Source organism: Crocodylus porosus, unplaced genomic scaffold (assembly GCF_001723895.1).
Source record: "Crocodylus porosus isolate Cpor-Errol unplaced genomic scaffold, CroPor_comp1, whole genome shotgun sequence".
Taxonomy (NCBI): domain Eukaryota; kingdom Metazoa; phylum Chordata; order Crocodylia; family Crocodylidae; genus Crocodylus; species Crocodylus porosus.
In genome coordinates this window covers 85,328,816-85,343,415 of record NW_017728943.1, presented here as the reverse complement: position 1 = coordinate 85,343,415, position 14,600 = coordinate 85,328,816, and the positions used below count along the sequence as shown (strand labels likewise).

Sequence of the window (14,600 nt, the reverse complement as noted above, 5' to 3'; positions counted from 1 at the left end):
TGGAGCTCCTCCAGCTGGCGCGCCAGAGACCCCAGTAGGGAGCAGACCCCGCAAGGGGAGGTGGCCATGCTCCCGGGCCCCAGAGCCTGAAAAAGGGACAGGCAGCCAAGAGCCAGGGGCTCCATCTGCGTGGAGCCCGGAACCATGGGCTCCATCTGGGTGGCCGTCTCTGAGGTGTCTGATGGGGGTGCTGCAAAGCCCGAGGGGACTCTCGGGGTGCGGCGTGTGCCCATCCGTGTCATGCCTCTGGTAGGCTGGCTACAGCTGGGGATGACTACTCTGGGGGGTCGCAGGCAGGGTCTCGTGCCCTCCCGCGGTCTCCCCTGCGCGAACTCTGCGCTAACTCGAGCGCCTGTTTACGCAGGCTGTTCGCGCGGCTCCGGTCGTGGGGCTCCCTGGGGGGCTGGGCCAAATAGGGGCCTGGCGGGGGCTTGACCCGGCCGGCACCAGGCAGTGGCCTCCTCCCAGGGAGCGAGGAGTTAACCCCTTCCCACCACGAGCCTGCTTACCTCCTGCTGTGCTGGGGGTCGGCGGGGGCTCTGCGGCTGCTGAGGGGGTGTCTGGGGGGCTTCGGGGGAGCAGGGGCGCAGCGGGCTTCACCTGCGCGTCTCTCACCACTCCGGAGCCGAACTGAGCCTTTTTTTTGCCCCAAGGATGCTCTCCTGCCTCTTCTGCCATGCCTTGATGGAAATATAAATTAATAAGGAGGCTGCCCATAGACCTTTGTGTAGCCCACAAAGGGTCCCCACTAGGGGACTCCACTAAGGTCCCCAGCACCCTAGTTCTCACTGGTAGCAGGCCCCTGGCTGGGCCTGTGTAGTCAGCTGTGCCTGGCAGGGCACCTGAAGCCTTGTGAACTAATTGAGTGGCTCGAAATCCTTCCCTTTACCATGCCCAATGCCTTATGGGTGTTACCGGTATGTCATTCTCTCTGTTGGGGCTTCAGCCTCCTTGGCCTCTCCGCCTTTAATTTCATTAGGCCTTCCAGCCTAGGCCCACTGAATCGGACCTGGCTTATGTCCCTTCTAGTCACCAGGTCCCTGTCTCCTGGACCCCTGGCCCCTCAGTGGCTGTGCCCTCTCCAGTTTGGGCCCCTGGCTCCTCTGTTTGAACCTGCCCCCAGCAAGGCTCAAGGCAGTCATAAGCCCCCTGGGCATTAATGAGGCCTCCTTACCTCGCCTTTCAGCCTCATCCTAAACCACCAGTAAAACAGTAACATAAATCATCAGCCCCTGGACTGTAACATAAACTACAACATAGAAAGCAGCCCTCTATTCCTCTAAGAGGGCAAGCCTTCTTTCTCCCCTTGTGCCAGTGTACCTCCCAGCATACGTTTCTTGTGAGCTCTCCAAGCCTCAGCATTCCTACAGGCAGCAAAGAGTCAGCGTAGCATGCCTGGGTGGCTCTCCTAGGCAGGAGCTCCTTCCCCTGTGGCAGCCAGAGAGAGACTCCTCTGCTAGCCCCAGCCTTGGGCTTATATGCTGCCAAAACCCTGCCTACATCCTGTCAGCTGACAGCAGCCAGCCCAGGCAAATTGCCTCAGTAGCCCTGTTGCTCTGGCAACTGCTGTTCCCTGTCTACCCTGCAGTGCTCCCTAGCTGGGCTGCTTCCCCTCTTAAAGGAACAGAGAATCTCAGGCTCCTGTCCTTTAGGTCCATGTGTTAAATATGCATCTTCACTTACATGGTCATGTGCTATTGTTGCTATGTAGTACCTGGTTCAGTTGATATCAAGAAAATGAAAAAAAAAAAAGTTTAAAAAGTCTAAGAAGTTTTAAGTAATTTATGCAAGCAGAAATGAAAAGGAAAACTAGATGTAATGTAGCTGCATTGTCTACCTAAGTTAAGAAATAACTAATCATTTCAGTAGAAATGTATTCATTATTTTAACTAGATTTTATTAGCCATGCTTAAAACACATTCTTTTTAAATGTTGCATTTTAAATACATTATATCTTTCTTCATTGTTCAGTGAATGTTTCCCTGTTCGCTCACTGATATTTTCCTCCCGCACATCTCAACATGTACAGGAAGGGTCAGTTTTTCCCTCTGTTATTCACACACATGAGTAAACTTTTGAACTCTGAATGTAATCTGGACTTTCAATTTTATAATTGCAGATTTTGGCCCAGTATGATGTGTGGATTCCTGTTTCATTAACCTTCCTTCCTTCTTTTACAGATAGATTTTACATCCTTACCTTGGGAGTAGGGGTGCTGTATATAAAATTCTATGAAGGAGCACATAAGAAGCTCCACATCTAGGTTAGGGCAAAATTTCAGCCAGTTGCCTATCAGCCAAGTGCCTGGTTTAGCTAATTGGGATTGAGCAGTGGGTTCTGGATTTTATGTTGCTTATTAAGACAATTTACTAGTTATCATCAGGCACCTCAAATGAAATTAGTTGTGCATGCTGCTACGTTGAAACCATAGTGCAGTTTGAGTATTAAGCCACCAGTGGTTCATATTTGCACCATTTAAATGTAAAAAGGAGGGACCCTGAGAAGTGAAATTTGCTAGAGTGAGGCCAATCCCAGAAAAATGCATCTGTCCATTGTACTAACACTGTTGTGCTGAAGTGTAGTACATCAGAGGTAGCTGGTGTCAGATCCCCATAAAGCTGTATTTAGGGAAGCAGTATTCCAGAGGTTACGGAGCCTGTCTGGGTAGTGAAACTAGGGAGGTAACGACAAAGTATAGAAGTTCTTTTAGAGGGAATCAAAAAAGATGGACTGGGACTGTCATCCCTCTATAGCAGGAGTGCTCAACCCCCCAGTCCATGGACCAAATCTGGCCATGGTGCAGTGTCTTCTGGCCTGTGAGGCCCCTTGTGGGTCCAGATATTTGGTGGCAGGGAACAGGTGGCACCAGTTCCCTGCTGCTAAATTTTCAGAACCAAGGGGAGCCTCCAGCCCTGTGCACTGGATCAGGTGCACTATCCCAGTGTGCAGGTCTGGGCAAAGGTGGTGCCTGGTCCCAGGGCCCAATCTCAGCACATTAGGGCAGTGCTGGCTGCCAGAGCCCAGTTTCAATGTGGGGGGCTGGGAAGGGGCAGCACCAGGCCCTCAGGTCTCAATCCCAGTGCAAGAGAACAGGAAGAGGCAGCATCAGGCCCCTGGGGCCCAATCCCAGTGCGCCGGGCATGGAGGTAGCAGTGCTGAACCTGTAGCCCCAATCCTGCATTCAGGACTTGGTCTAACCTATGAACCAGCCCTGTAGCACTCATCTGGCCTATGGGGCCAAAAGGTTGAGTACCACTGCTCTGTAGCAAAGATGAATATAGTTATAAGCCTTGATGCAACAAAAATGTATGCTTAGCTTGCACTAAAGTCAGTGGGACTCAACACAGAGATAGACTTGTAAACATATTTTTGGTTTGTTGAATTGGGGTCATAAGGAACAGGCCAAATCTTTTTCTTAAATTGTTTTGTTAAAATTAACCTCTGTGTGTCTTTTCTGAAGGCTTAAATCCTGTGGAAAATTACAAAATGTATAACTCTTCCAATTCAGACATTTTTGGGAGCCTGAACCCCCCCAACCTTTATCATTGTATGAAAACGTCATAAAGACATGACCTAATATAGATTTCGGTTTTTTAGAAATTTCACAAAATCTGGTACTATTTTCATGAAATAAACAATTTACTACTTTTGCTTTCTTAAAACATAGTATGTATTAAGAAATATAGACTTTTCTTTCAAGAACTATAATTTATTTTAGCAGCACCATGTCAATTAATGCAGGCTCAGTGGCAGTACAGTTAAAGAGCACCTGGAGTACTAAACTTCGGGAATGGGTCGATAGATGAATTTAAATCACTGACTTGGCAGATGTTGAGTCAATTAAGTGGGAGGAGAGAGACTTCTGTCTTGCATGTTTGTTTCCAACTGGTCAGAAAAGGTATGGAATTATATGCTATTTTGGGAATCAGGAGCCCTGTGAGTCTATTTCAGGAAATGGGATGGAACAGACCTAAAACATATTATCCTTAAAAGTATCTTTAGCAATTGTCAACTCATTTTGCATTTCAAATAAAATAACTAAATGTAGTTATTTTTGCTTTGATTTCCTGATGTGTAGCCTTAACTGAAGTGTGGTGTGCATACATGATTGACCAGATCTGAATTAGCCTTCCACTATGGCTAAAAATAATGTGTGTGTGTGTGTGTGTGTGTGTGTGTGTGTGTGTGTGTGTGTGTGAGTGAATGGCAGACAACGATTCGGTGAGTGGGAAAATGTTTGGAAAGTTGGTGCATAGTGCCAGGTAGATTTTTGTAATGAAGCATTAGACACATGGTGGACAATTATGGTATGAGTTAACATTAAAATAAAAGGTTGCTTCAGCCCTTGTACCCTGAAATAAACCACTTGTCTTAGATTTCCAAATATTTCACTCAAAAGGGAGTAGATTTAATTGATATATTTTTTCATTGTGAGATAGAAGGTATTGCCAGTTGGGAATAGTTCTTCTAGTCTTGCAAATCCTTTAGAAGGGTTCTATATAGGTGTGGGGTGCTTGACTATTAAGTTTAATTCACTGAGGGTGGGATTAGAAACAAGAACTTGATGCTAGGAGGCCAAGCATCTTGGCTTTTCTTTATGTTCCCTTTATACAGGCAATTTAAGAGAAAGTCCATACATACCAAATGGAAATAAAGTGAAAATGAATAAATGAACATTAAATGTTATACTGTCAAAACAAGAATCATTGGTCCCTCTGCAGCTTCCCAAAGATTCCTTTGATGGGGGGAGTACTTTGCCCTGGACAGGTGACAGGAATAAGATCAAGTGACATAGCAGGACTACAAATACATGTATCATTTAAAAGGATAGATATCTACTTTTGCAGTGGAAAGTTAGCTTTAACAACAGTGGATATTTTTATATTTGCATTTACATTAGATGCTTCACTGATTATAAGTTGGTACTGTTGTTAAAACCCTTTGCTTTGCAGACTCTAGGTACATTGAGACCTACCTGCACAAGGCTTGCCATCATGTGTGCCAACATTTGAATGTCACCTGCCTTTGCAGAATCCTATAGCTGTACTTCAGAGCAGCTGTTGGTTTTTCTGTGGTATATCCAAGGTATAAAACTCACCCTTCTTTGAAAGTTGTCTTAGTCCATCTCTCTGCATTTAAGAAGGAAAAAAAAGTACAGATTTCACCCCCAAGAAATTTTTGAAATGGTAGCTTTCCATCTCAGACTTTTTTACAGGGAATATATTACTTGTTAGATGTCAATGATTATGCATATAGCTGTTTGTTTGAAAAATAAAATGCATCAATTTCAACTTCTATTATTTTTATATAATTTCTAAAGGAAAATAAATTTCAGAATGTAGAACTGAATTATTTTGCTCTAGATATACTTTTTCTCCCAGTTTTTCTAAGCAAAATTTAATCAAAATCAGTATTTCCTAAGAGAAGGTTTTGATTTTTGCAAATAAGTTTTGTTCTGTTTTTTTCTGCCCAAGTGATGTCACCAAGACATTGACAAGTTGTAGTTGTGGTATTTTCTTCGTGTTGTACGTGCAGACATTTTTTTCCTATTTTTTGCTATTGGAAGAATTGGTTCCTATTCATCATATGACTTCATTGTTTGAAAAAAATATTTTATTAACCATTGTGCAATGATTTGTTTTAGAGTTGCCTCTCTAAAACAGTGACAAGAGCATAATTCTTTCTCTTCTCTGGTTACTGATCAACCTTTTCAGTACTCTGCTCCTTCTCTGGCAGGATCAGAACACCTGTCCAGTCCTGCCAACCCCCCAATTCCTCCAGACCCCACTAACCCCCCTGATCCCACCAAACCCTCCCAGACCACATCAACACCCCTGTGGACCTTGCTTGCCCCCCACAACTCCCCTCCCCTCCCATAGGTCCGCCATCTAAACTTACCTTAGATCGTGTGGCCATTTTAAACTCAATCTATCCTTCCCCTAACTACCCCAAATGTCCGTATGTCCCCTAAAGGTTGGTTAACCAAGGTAACTGTAATATAATTAGACATTTTAAAAAGGCATTTTTCAAAAATTTAACACTATAAAACATTAATATAGTATGCCATAAATGGATTAAAAATTGGTAGTCTGACTGATCTTTAAAAACTGTTGCTAATAGAGAACCGTTAGGGGTGTGCGAAATGGGCATGGGTATTTGATTCAGATTTGGATTCGGCCCCAATTGATGGACAGTGATTCCATTCATTGATTGAGATCACTGTCCTGATTCGATTTGGCCAAAACCGAATATGAAGATTCTGTACTGATTCAGAGAATCAGCAAATCTGCTATAGACACAGTTTTAAATGTTTTTTTCTACATACTTCGAGGTACCGGGCACAGTTCATGAATGCTATAGTGGTGTTGTGGATGGAGCATCCTACAGGAGCGCGGGGGAGGGCCCCCCACATGCTCAATGGTGGACCCAGAAGTGGACTGGAGGTATTTTTGGTCCACTTCCGGGTCCACTGCCGAGTTCGTGGGGTACCCCCTGCACCCTCCCGGCTCGGAGATAGGCTGTGGGGGAACCCTAGGTGCCCCCCCAGACCGAGCAGGTGCCAGTTGCTGGGTCGGGGGAGAGTCCCCCGTGCGCTCTGTGGTGGACCTGAATGTGGACCAGAAGTGCTTCTGGTCCACTTCTGGCTTCGCCTTTGAGTGTGCTGGGGACCCCCGTCACACTTCTGTGGGACACTCCATCTGCCTCATCATTCACAAGCTGGCTGGTACTTTGAGGTACGTAGAAAAAATGTTTAAAGGTGTGTCTGTGTCTGAATCATCGAACCTCTCCAAATCGATTTGGAGGGTTCTAATTCAATTTGGAGAGATTAAAGGGTCTCCTGATTCGATTCGGAGATTCAACCGGCAAATCAGGCCAAATCTCTGCCGAATCAAATCGGTGACTGAAGCTTCGCAGAGCCCTAGGAACCATAATAGAAAGGGCTTGAGAGCACTTTTTAAATATGTGGAAGTAATTAATAAATCACTGCTGATTTAAAAAAAAATGATGATGACACACAGATTGGAAAGATAAGTAATAATGAAAAATGTTAATTACACAAAGTGCTTTTGAGTGTTTAAATTGATTTGCCGTTCACACAAATGCTTTTTAATACAGCCAAATGCAATGCCATATACCTAAGAAAAAAGAATGTGGATCATACTTAAATGGTAGACTGTATCCTCAAAAGCAGTTCTTGAAAAAATCTTAGGAATAGCAATATGAGCTCTAAGTGCAAAGGGCTAATGTGAACTTCAACTGTATTAATGGGCTTGCTGAGTAGGAGCATGGAGTTAATTTTACCTCTGTGTATAGCATTGGTGAGACAATCCTGCATCACAGGCCTTGTGTCAAGAAAGGATGTAGAAAAAGTAGAGAGGATGCAAAGAGGAGCCTCAAAAATATTTAAAGGCTGGAGAAAATGTGAGGTGAAAGGGCTCAATCTGTTTAACTTGTGAAAAACAAAACCCAGTGTTGGCTTGATGAAGAAATAGCTTCACAAAGAGAAGATACCCGGTAAATTTTTTTTAAAAAGGAGTATTTAATTTAGCAGAGAAAGCTGTTAACACAGCACAGATTTTTACCAGTGATGGTGATGATTAACAAAGGCAAGTGGTGGATTTGATGTCTCTTGATATATTCAGATCAACAGTCAAGATCTTTCCTGGCATGTACACTTATGTCAGACACAAGTTACTGGGCTCAATAAAGGTGCAACTGAAATGCAGTGGCTTTTGTTGTATGGGAGATCAGACTAGATGATCAGTGGACCTTCTGGTTTTAAAACCTATGGCTGGGGTACATCATTGCTTTCTGATCCTACAGCTGTTGTACTGGTCCAGTCCTCTGTCCCTTAATCTCTCCCTGCCCCCCTTTAACTCCTTCTCTCAAATTGTCCCTTGCTTATACTACCTCTAACACAATTTAAACATATCATTGGAAATTTATCTTAATTCAAATCCACTTACATTAAGGAAAGTTGTTTTCTCCTTTCTCCGGCAGTTGAAGTAAACTCAAGTCACCATGGTACTGCTGGGTAAATACCCTAGCCCTTTATCTACTTAATAGCTCTTGCAGTGTCTACAAAAATATGCTGCTGATAGTGTAGCTGTAATTTTGGAGAAGGAGATAAACAGGTAGTTAGTACATTTCACTGTATCCCCAACATACTAATGTGCTCAATTAATTATTGTTTTTAAAAAAGGGGGGAAAGAAACAAAATGAGAACAAGCACTCTGGTTTGGAAACAGAGCTCAGAAACTGCCAGTCCTTGCCCATGCACTACACGTCTTCTATGAAGGCACTGTCTTGTTCTCTAGAACCCTCCCTTTTTTTTTCTTTTTATGAGAAGTGAGTTCCTAGTTTCAAGGGAAGCATTTGGAAGAGACCCCATCTTCCCCCTGCCTCCCCACTGTGGCCATATGCCCAACAAACCCAACAGAGTACTTGAGCGCATTTAAGGCCTACCAAATAGACAAAAAGTTAATGGTGTTCAGTAGCGCGCCATTGATACATGCTGTTACATTATATATGTTTCTTTGCAATCTTCTGTGGGCAGTGACTTATGAGAGGAGGAGGGAACATGCAGGCAAACCTGTTTTGGAGGTGTTCAAAATATTACATGCATGTATATATAGAGTTCAGAAAAGGACCACTCCAAATTCCTTAGCATTAGGGCTATAATACTACCTCTTACATTTATACAATACTATCTACCATCTTTTTGTGTTCCACAAAAAAATAACTCCATTTAGTAAAATGTCAAAAGCTGGAGATCTTATTCACACTGTATAATACTTCGTTGGTTCTACCAATATTAGCTCAATGGTTTACTAAAATCACATAGGTACAGAAAGTTACTAATATATGGGGATGGTCCATGGGCCTGATCCACTCCACAGGGCAGTCCATGGACATGACCTTGTGCACAGAGCCACATCATTTGTATAGCTGTATTTAACTAAGAATCAGCGAATTTTGAAAATTAAGGAAGGAAGGGGCCACAACTAACATAGTTGCTAAACTTTTTTTTTTTCCATTATTTTAAAAGTGGTCCATGTAGATTATATGGTATTGCTCCCCAGGCTTCTCTGGCCCTTAAAATTAGGGTGTCTAGAAAATCCTGAGATTTTGCAGGAATCTTTTAATGATTTTTTTCTTATTGGTCAGATGTTTGATCAGGAAGTGGGGTTGATGTTTTCAGACTTAACTCATGTTAGGAAATAGATTTAAGGCAGGGTTTCTCAGAGAGATGAGCAAGGACCAGTATTTTTTTCCATTCAGTCTCAGTAGTTTTAGATCAGACCAAATATCACTTTTATTCATATAATCAGAATCAAGCCAGAAATCGTTTATCTACTAATTATTTCCTATTCAAAATACCAAAGCAACATAAGCTATTAAAGGTTATCCAACAGATTTTGTGTATGTGTGTGGGATGATAGCGTTTAGGTGACTTGCCTTGCATTTTTTGTATGTAGCTATATTATACATATGATTGTCTACTTGTGGGGCTTTTTTTCATTTTGTATTGTTACATTTTTTCGTTTTTTCTTGCTAAAAGAGAAAATCTGTTTAAATTCAAAATAAAATTAGGATTGGTCTTTCAGTTCAAATATTGTTGACTTTGAACATTTGGGGAGGGGGTACCAGAAACCATATTTTTGCTAATGGACAATAATATTAAACTTTATTCAAAAGCACATATGTGTAATGCTGGGCATCTTAAATGACAATTTAAAATATCCATCGTCATGTATTTTGTATATTCCATATTCCCCCAAAAAAATTTTAGTTTAGGTTTTTGGGTTTTTTAAGACTATTTTTTCCCTTCTTCCATCTATAAAGTCATGTTGTGGAGGGCCATATGGTAACTAAGTACTGGAAATTAAATTGATTAATGCAGCCACCCATAAACAGTTGGATGAGGAGAAAAACTAACATTAAAGTAGAACAAATGCCAATGCTAAATTCTCTCTCAGCTTTCTTGAGAATTGTTTTATTACTAAAAATGAAGTCAGGAACCTACTGAAAACCCTGTTTCTCTCCAAATCTTACTGATTATAGGCAGACAAGTTTTGTTAACTCCCTGGACATTTTAGGCCCCGTGCCTTCAGCTTTCTAGGCTGTAGGGCATCCTGTAATTCCAGGCTTTTTGCCTGCTTGTTTGGCTGCTTATAGACACAGGGCTTCCAGGGCTTTCCCAGTTGCCTGGCTAGCTGAAATGGTCAGGTAGCCTGATCTACACCTTGGCTGGATCCCCAGACAGCTGCCTTCCCAAGGAGGAATCTGACATCCTAGACAGCCACCTGGCTGGGGATTTAGGTAGACAGCTCCCTGACTCACTGGTCTACCTTATTCCTTGGCAGCTGACTCCCCAAGCTGTTCAACTCTTTGAACAGCTGTCTGTCTAGAGAGTTGAGCAACCCAGGCACTAGACAACTCATGAAGCAAGCCAGAAATTCCATTCCATTTTTGCCAAAAGAAAAATCAGTTTTTCCCTTCCAGCAGAAGGGGGGAGGGGGGAACAGGATCCCTACCAACAACAACAAACCACCAGTACCAAATTTTGATCCCTCAGAAAAATACTTTAAAAAAAATTCAAATAGTTTCTCAAAAAGCAAAACGTTTCTGGATATAACTGATTTAGCACCTCTCAGTACTTCAGACGATCTTCTATCATCCCTCTCCTTTTCTGCCAATAATTACATTGTTCCTGTTTCTCTGTATAAAAAAAATGGAGAACTTTGTAAATAGGTTTATTAAAAGGAAAATTGTTAGTGCTCTTTAGATTTGAACCTGACAAGATACAAGTTGACATTATTATGCATAAAGACCAACCCCTTGGAAGATGAGTGGATAAAAGCCAGTAAAAAGTATCTCTGTTTCTGTACCCTTTCGTAGTAGTAATGTGTTTGGGAGGGTGAAGAAAGGCAATATTTCAAATTAAATAACAAAAGTCAAGTGATCATGGTAATTCTGGACAGGTTTATAGATTTTATTTTTGGGAAGCTAAATATCTGAGAAGTGCCCTGAATGAATTTGAAAACAACTGAAACCAACTCATTTAACTTCTGTGAATCTAAAACCGAAGGAAATACCAACTGTAGTTAGCAAAGGGACAGCTTTTTTCTGGTTATGGTCTGAATTTTCAAAGCTGTTAAAGTGCCTGAAGATGCAGATATATGCCTACTAGAATTTTCAAAACTTCAGAACAGCTTGGTACATAACTGAGATATCCAAGAGGAACTTTCACAGCCATCTGTGCATGAGACGGGGCTGAATGCTTCCTCCATCCCTCCTGGTGAAGCTGGCCCACTGGACAGGAAAGAAACCATGAACTATGACTATGCAAGAAGGAGCCTGACTCCATAGCCTAATCTCCTTGAGAGGAGGGAAGCCTGGATTTTGTTCCCAGTGCTCTTTAGGAATTTTGCATTGAAAGTCATTGGATAAAATGCATAAATATCATTGACAGCAGGGATCAGAACCCATGCCTCTCATCACTGCAGAATCAGGCTCTCTTGCTTGTTCTAATATAAGAATAGTGTCTTCAGAGGAATTTAGCAATAGGTAGCAAGTATACTGCAAATTCATGCCCTTGCCTATTGTGCTCTAGTTTGCCCTCTTGGACAAACCTTTAGGAAAGAGAGAACCACCCACTGAGTGGACCAAAGATGAGACTGGGGTCCCTTGGAAAAAGTAATACGTAACTTAAGACTTGTATCATAATGGATATAGAGGTCATATTGAGGTTGCACAGGCATTTCCTAACTTTTGAGTGTTTGATCCTATAAATTTAAGAATAATTTAATGTAGTTTTTTTGGTATGTATTTAGATGATTTTTTATTTTTGTACTGAAATGGACTTGGGGTTCCATAGGGTGGAATGACAGTCTTATAACTGGGATTAATACTTGACATAATGTTTAAATGTATATCCTTTAGAACGGGGGTGGCCAACCTGCAGCTCTGGAGCCACATGCGGCTCTTCAGAAGTTAATGCATGTCTCCTTGAATCTTTGCACAAGCACACGGTGTGTACAAAGATTGAAGGAGGTGCATATTAACTTCCGAAGAGCCTCACGTGGCTCCGGAGCCTCAAGTTGGCTCAAGTTTAGAAGGATATCAGAAACTTTACAGCATTTCTGCCAAGTTGCAAAAATCAAACCAACCATTTCTATTCTATGATCCAAACATTTTCATCAGTCATTTAAGGATATTTTTGTACTTCCGTTATCACAGTATATCAGTGGTATTACTCCAGGATCCAAATAATTTCATTTGGGTTCGAAATCTTTTAGGAGTGGAAGAGGGACAGGCCAGATGGTTCACTCAGCCCTTTTGCTCTCATAAATATTTGAGTGTCATGCTTCCTAATTAATATACTCTATATATAACAGTAGAAGAAAAAGTACGTTGTTGTTTTATGTCATATTGAACAAGTAAAGTCCATTTTTAGGCATCATGTGTGCCCTTTACTTGTACATACAAGCATTCAGTTTCTACGGGGAGAATCCCTGCACTCCATGTAGAAATTAAGAGTGTAAAAGTGTTCATTAAATTTATCTTGCAGGAAATATGCTTGATTCAAGAGAGAGATCTTACTAAGCAAGAAAGATCATGCCTGTGGGAAAGATTTTCTGTAAGGAACTAATACCTGTTTGCTTCCCTTCCCCTCCACTCCTGGACTGGGAAGAGTCAAGTGGCAGGGAAATGCTCTTCATGTCTTCCTGAGACCAGGATCACACCAATCTGGAAAACGTACAAAAAACAGCAGCAACTCGAGTCCTCCCAGGTGCCGGAGAAGTTTGGGATGGTAGTGGACTTTCCCCAGCCAAACGTTTAGTAGCAGAATGCCTTTGCCTCACCATGCACTGCTTTGGATCAGTCTTTCTCAACTCATGGTATGCATACCCATAGGGGTATGCAAGACATGGGCAGTGTGTACACAGGTGCTGCGTTTTGGTCTTTGCCTGCTCAGGCTGGAAGTTCCAGCTGCTGCCTCTTCTGCTGTGTCTGGTGCGCTGGGGCTTTCACCCCCCAGTGTCAGTGTGCCAGGGGATAGGGAGGGAGGCCCCGCACAGGCTGCTTTTGCCCGGGCCGTGGTGGAAAAAATGGGAAGGTGAGACTTCCAATTTCACTTTTGCTGCATTGATCGGCAAGGGGTAGGTATGTAAGGTACCAAAGATTGAGAACCACTGCTCTAGATCAGCTCAAAGCAGAATGGAACAAGATAAGTTGCCATGCCACAGTGCCAAGGCTCAGAGAACCTTGTCACTACAGCAAAATGCCTCTGCACTGCTTTGAACTGACTTGGAGTTGTACAGGGTGAGGCAGACTGGTATACAGGATATACTGGTAAGGAGGAATACACATCCTCGTCAATTAGCAAAGAATCAGAGAAGGGGCACTCTGAAGCGCTCTGGGATAGAATACAAGGCAGTTGAGGGGAAAGAGATTTAACGGTGGGGGTCTACTACAGACCACCCAACCAAGGGAAGAGCTAGACCAGGAATTCTTAAGTCAGCTCATGGAGGTAGTTAGGTCAAAGGATGTGGTCATCATGGGTGACCTGAGCTTTCCAGACATCTTATGGGAAGAGCAGTCAGCCACGTCTGACTGCTCACATAGGTTCCTAGCCAGAATGCAGGACCTCCATCTAACCCAGGAGGTGCAAAGCCCCACCAGGGGAGATGCCTTGTTGGACCTGGTGCTGGCCACCGGCAATGACCTGATCAGGGGGCTGCAGGTGCTTGACCACGGGGGCGACAGCGATCATCGCCTGCTGGAACTCACCATCCAGCACAAGGTGGCAAAAGCCTACAGCAAGGCAGCAGCCCTAGATTTCAGGAGGGCGGACTTCAATGAGCTAAGGAGAATAGTCGGGGAGGAACTCACGTCCCAGCGGGGAGGGGAGCCAGGTGTCCAAGGAGAGTGGTCGCTCCTTAAGGAGATGATCTTCCAAGCCCAAAGGGAGGTAATCCCAACACGGATCAAAGGGGGCAGGAGGGATCAAAAGCCCCAATGGCTCACCAAAAGCATCCAGGAGTGTCTCCTAGCTAAAAGGGAGGCATACACCCAATGGGAGGGAGGAGCCATCACCAGGGAGGACTATACTGCGGTTGCTCGGGGCAGTCAGGAAGGCCAAGGTAGAGATGGAACTCGGACTAGCTTCCCGGATCAAGGACAACAAGAAGACCTTTTTTAAATACGTAGGGGGCAAAAAGAAGGTTCCACATAACGTGGGGCCCCTGCAGGACACGCTAGAAAATTTGGTCATCACACCAGACAAGAAAGCTAACATATTTAATTATTTCTTTGCATTCATTTTCCTAAGCAGGGCCCAGAACAGCCACCCCACTTCTGGGCCCCCCTCAGACCCCAGGGGAAGTGCACCTAGGCCAAGGGTTAGTGAGGAACTTGTTAGGGAACTTCTGGAGGGACTGGATGTATTCAAATCTAGAGTACTGAGGGAATTAGCTGAGGTCATTGCAGGACCCATGGCACGGCTTTACAAGCACTCATGGTGCTCTGGTGTGGTGCCAGAGGACTGGAAGAGGGCCAATGTGGTTCCCATCTTCAAAAAGGGGAGGAAGGAG

General features: G+C 43.4%; 1 protein-coding gene across 1 annotated transcript in view; it reads left to right on the top strand.

The window, feature by feature from the left end:
• Positions 1 to 14,600, top strand: part of CRIM1 (cysteine rich transmembrane BMP regulator 1) — a gene marked incomplete at its 5' end in the record, with an annotated part of 383,203 nt that overhangs the window by 173,932 nt on the left and 194,671 nt on the right. The window lies entirely within an intron of this gene.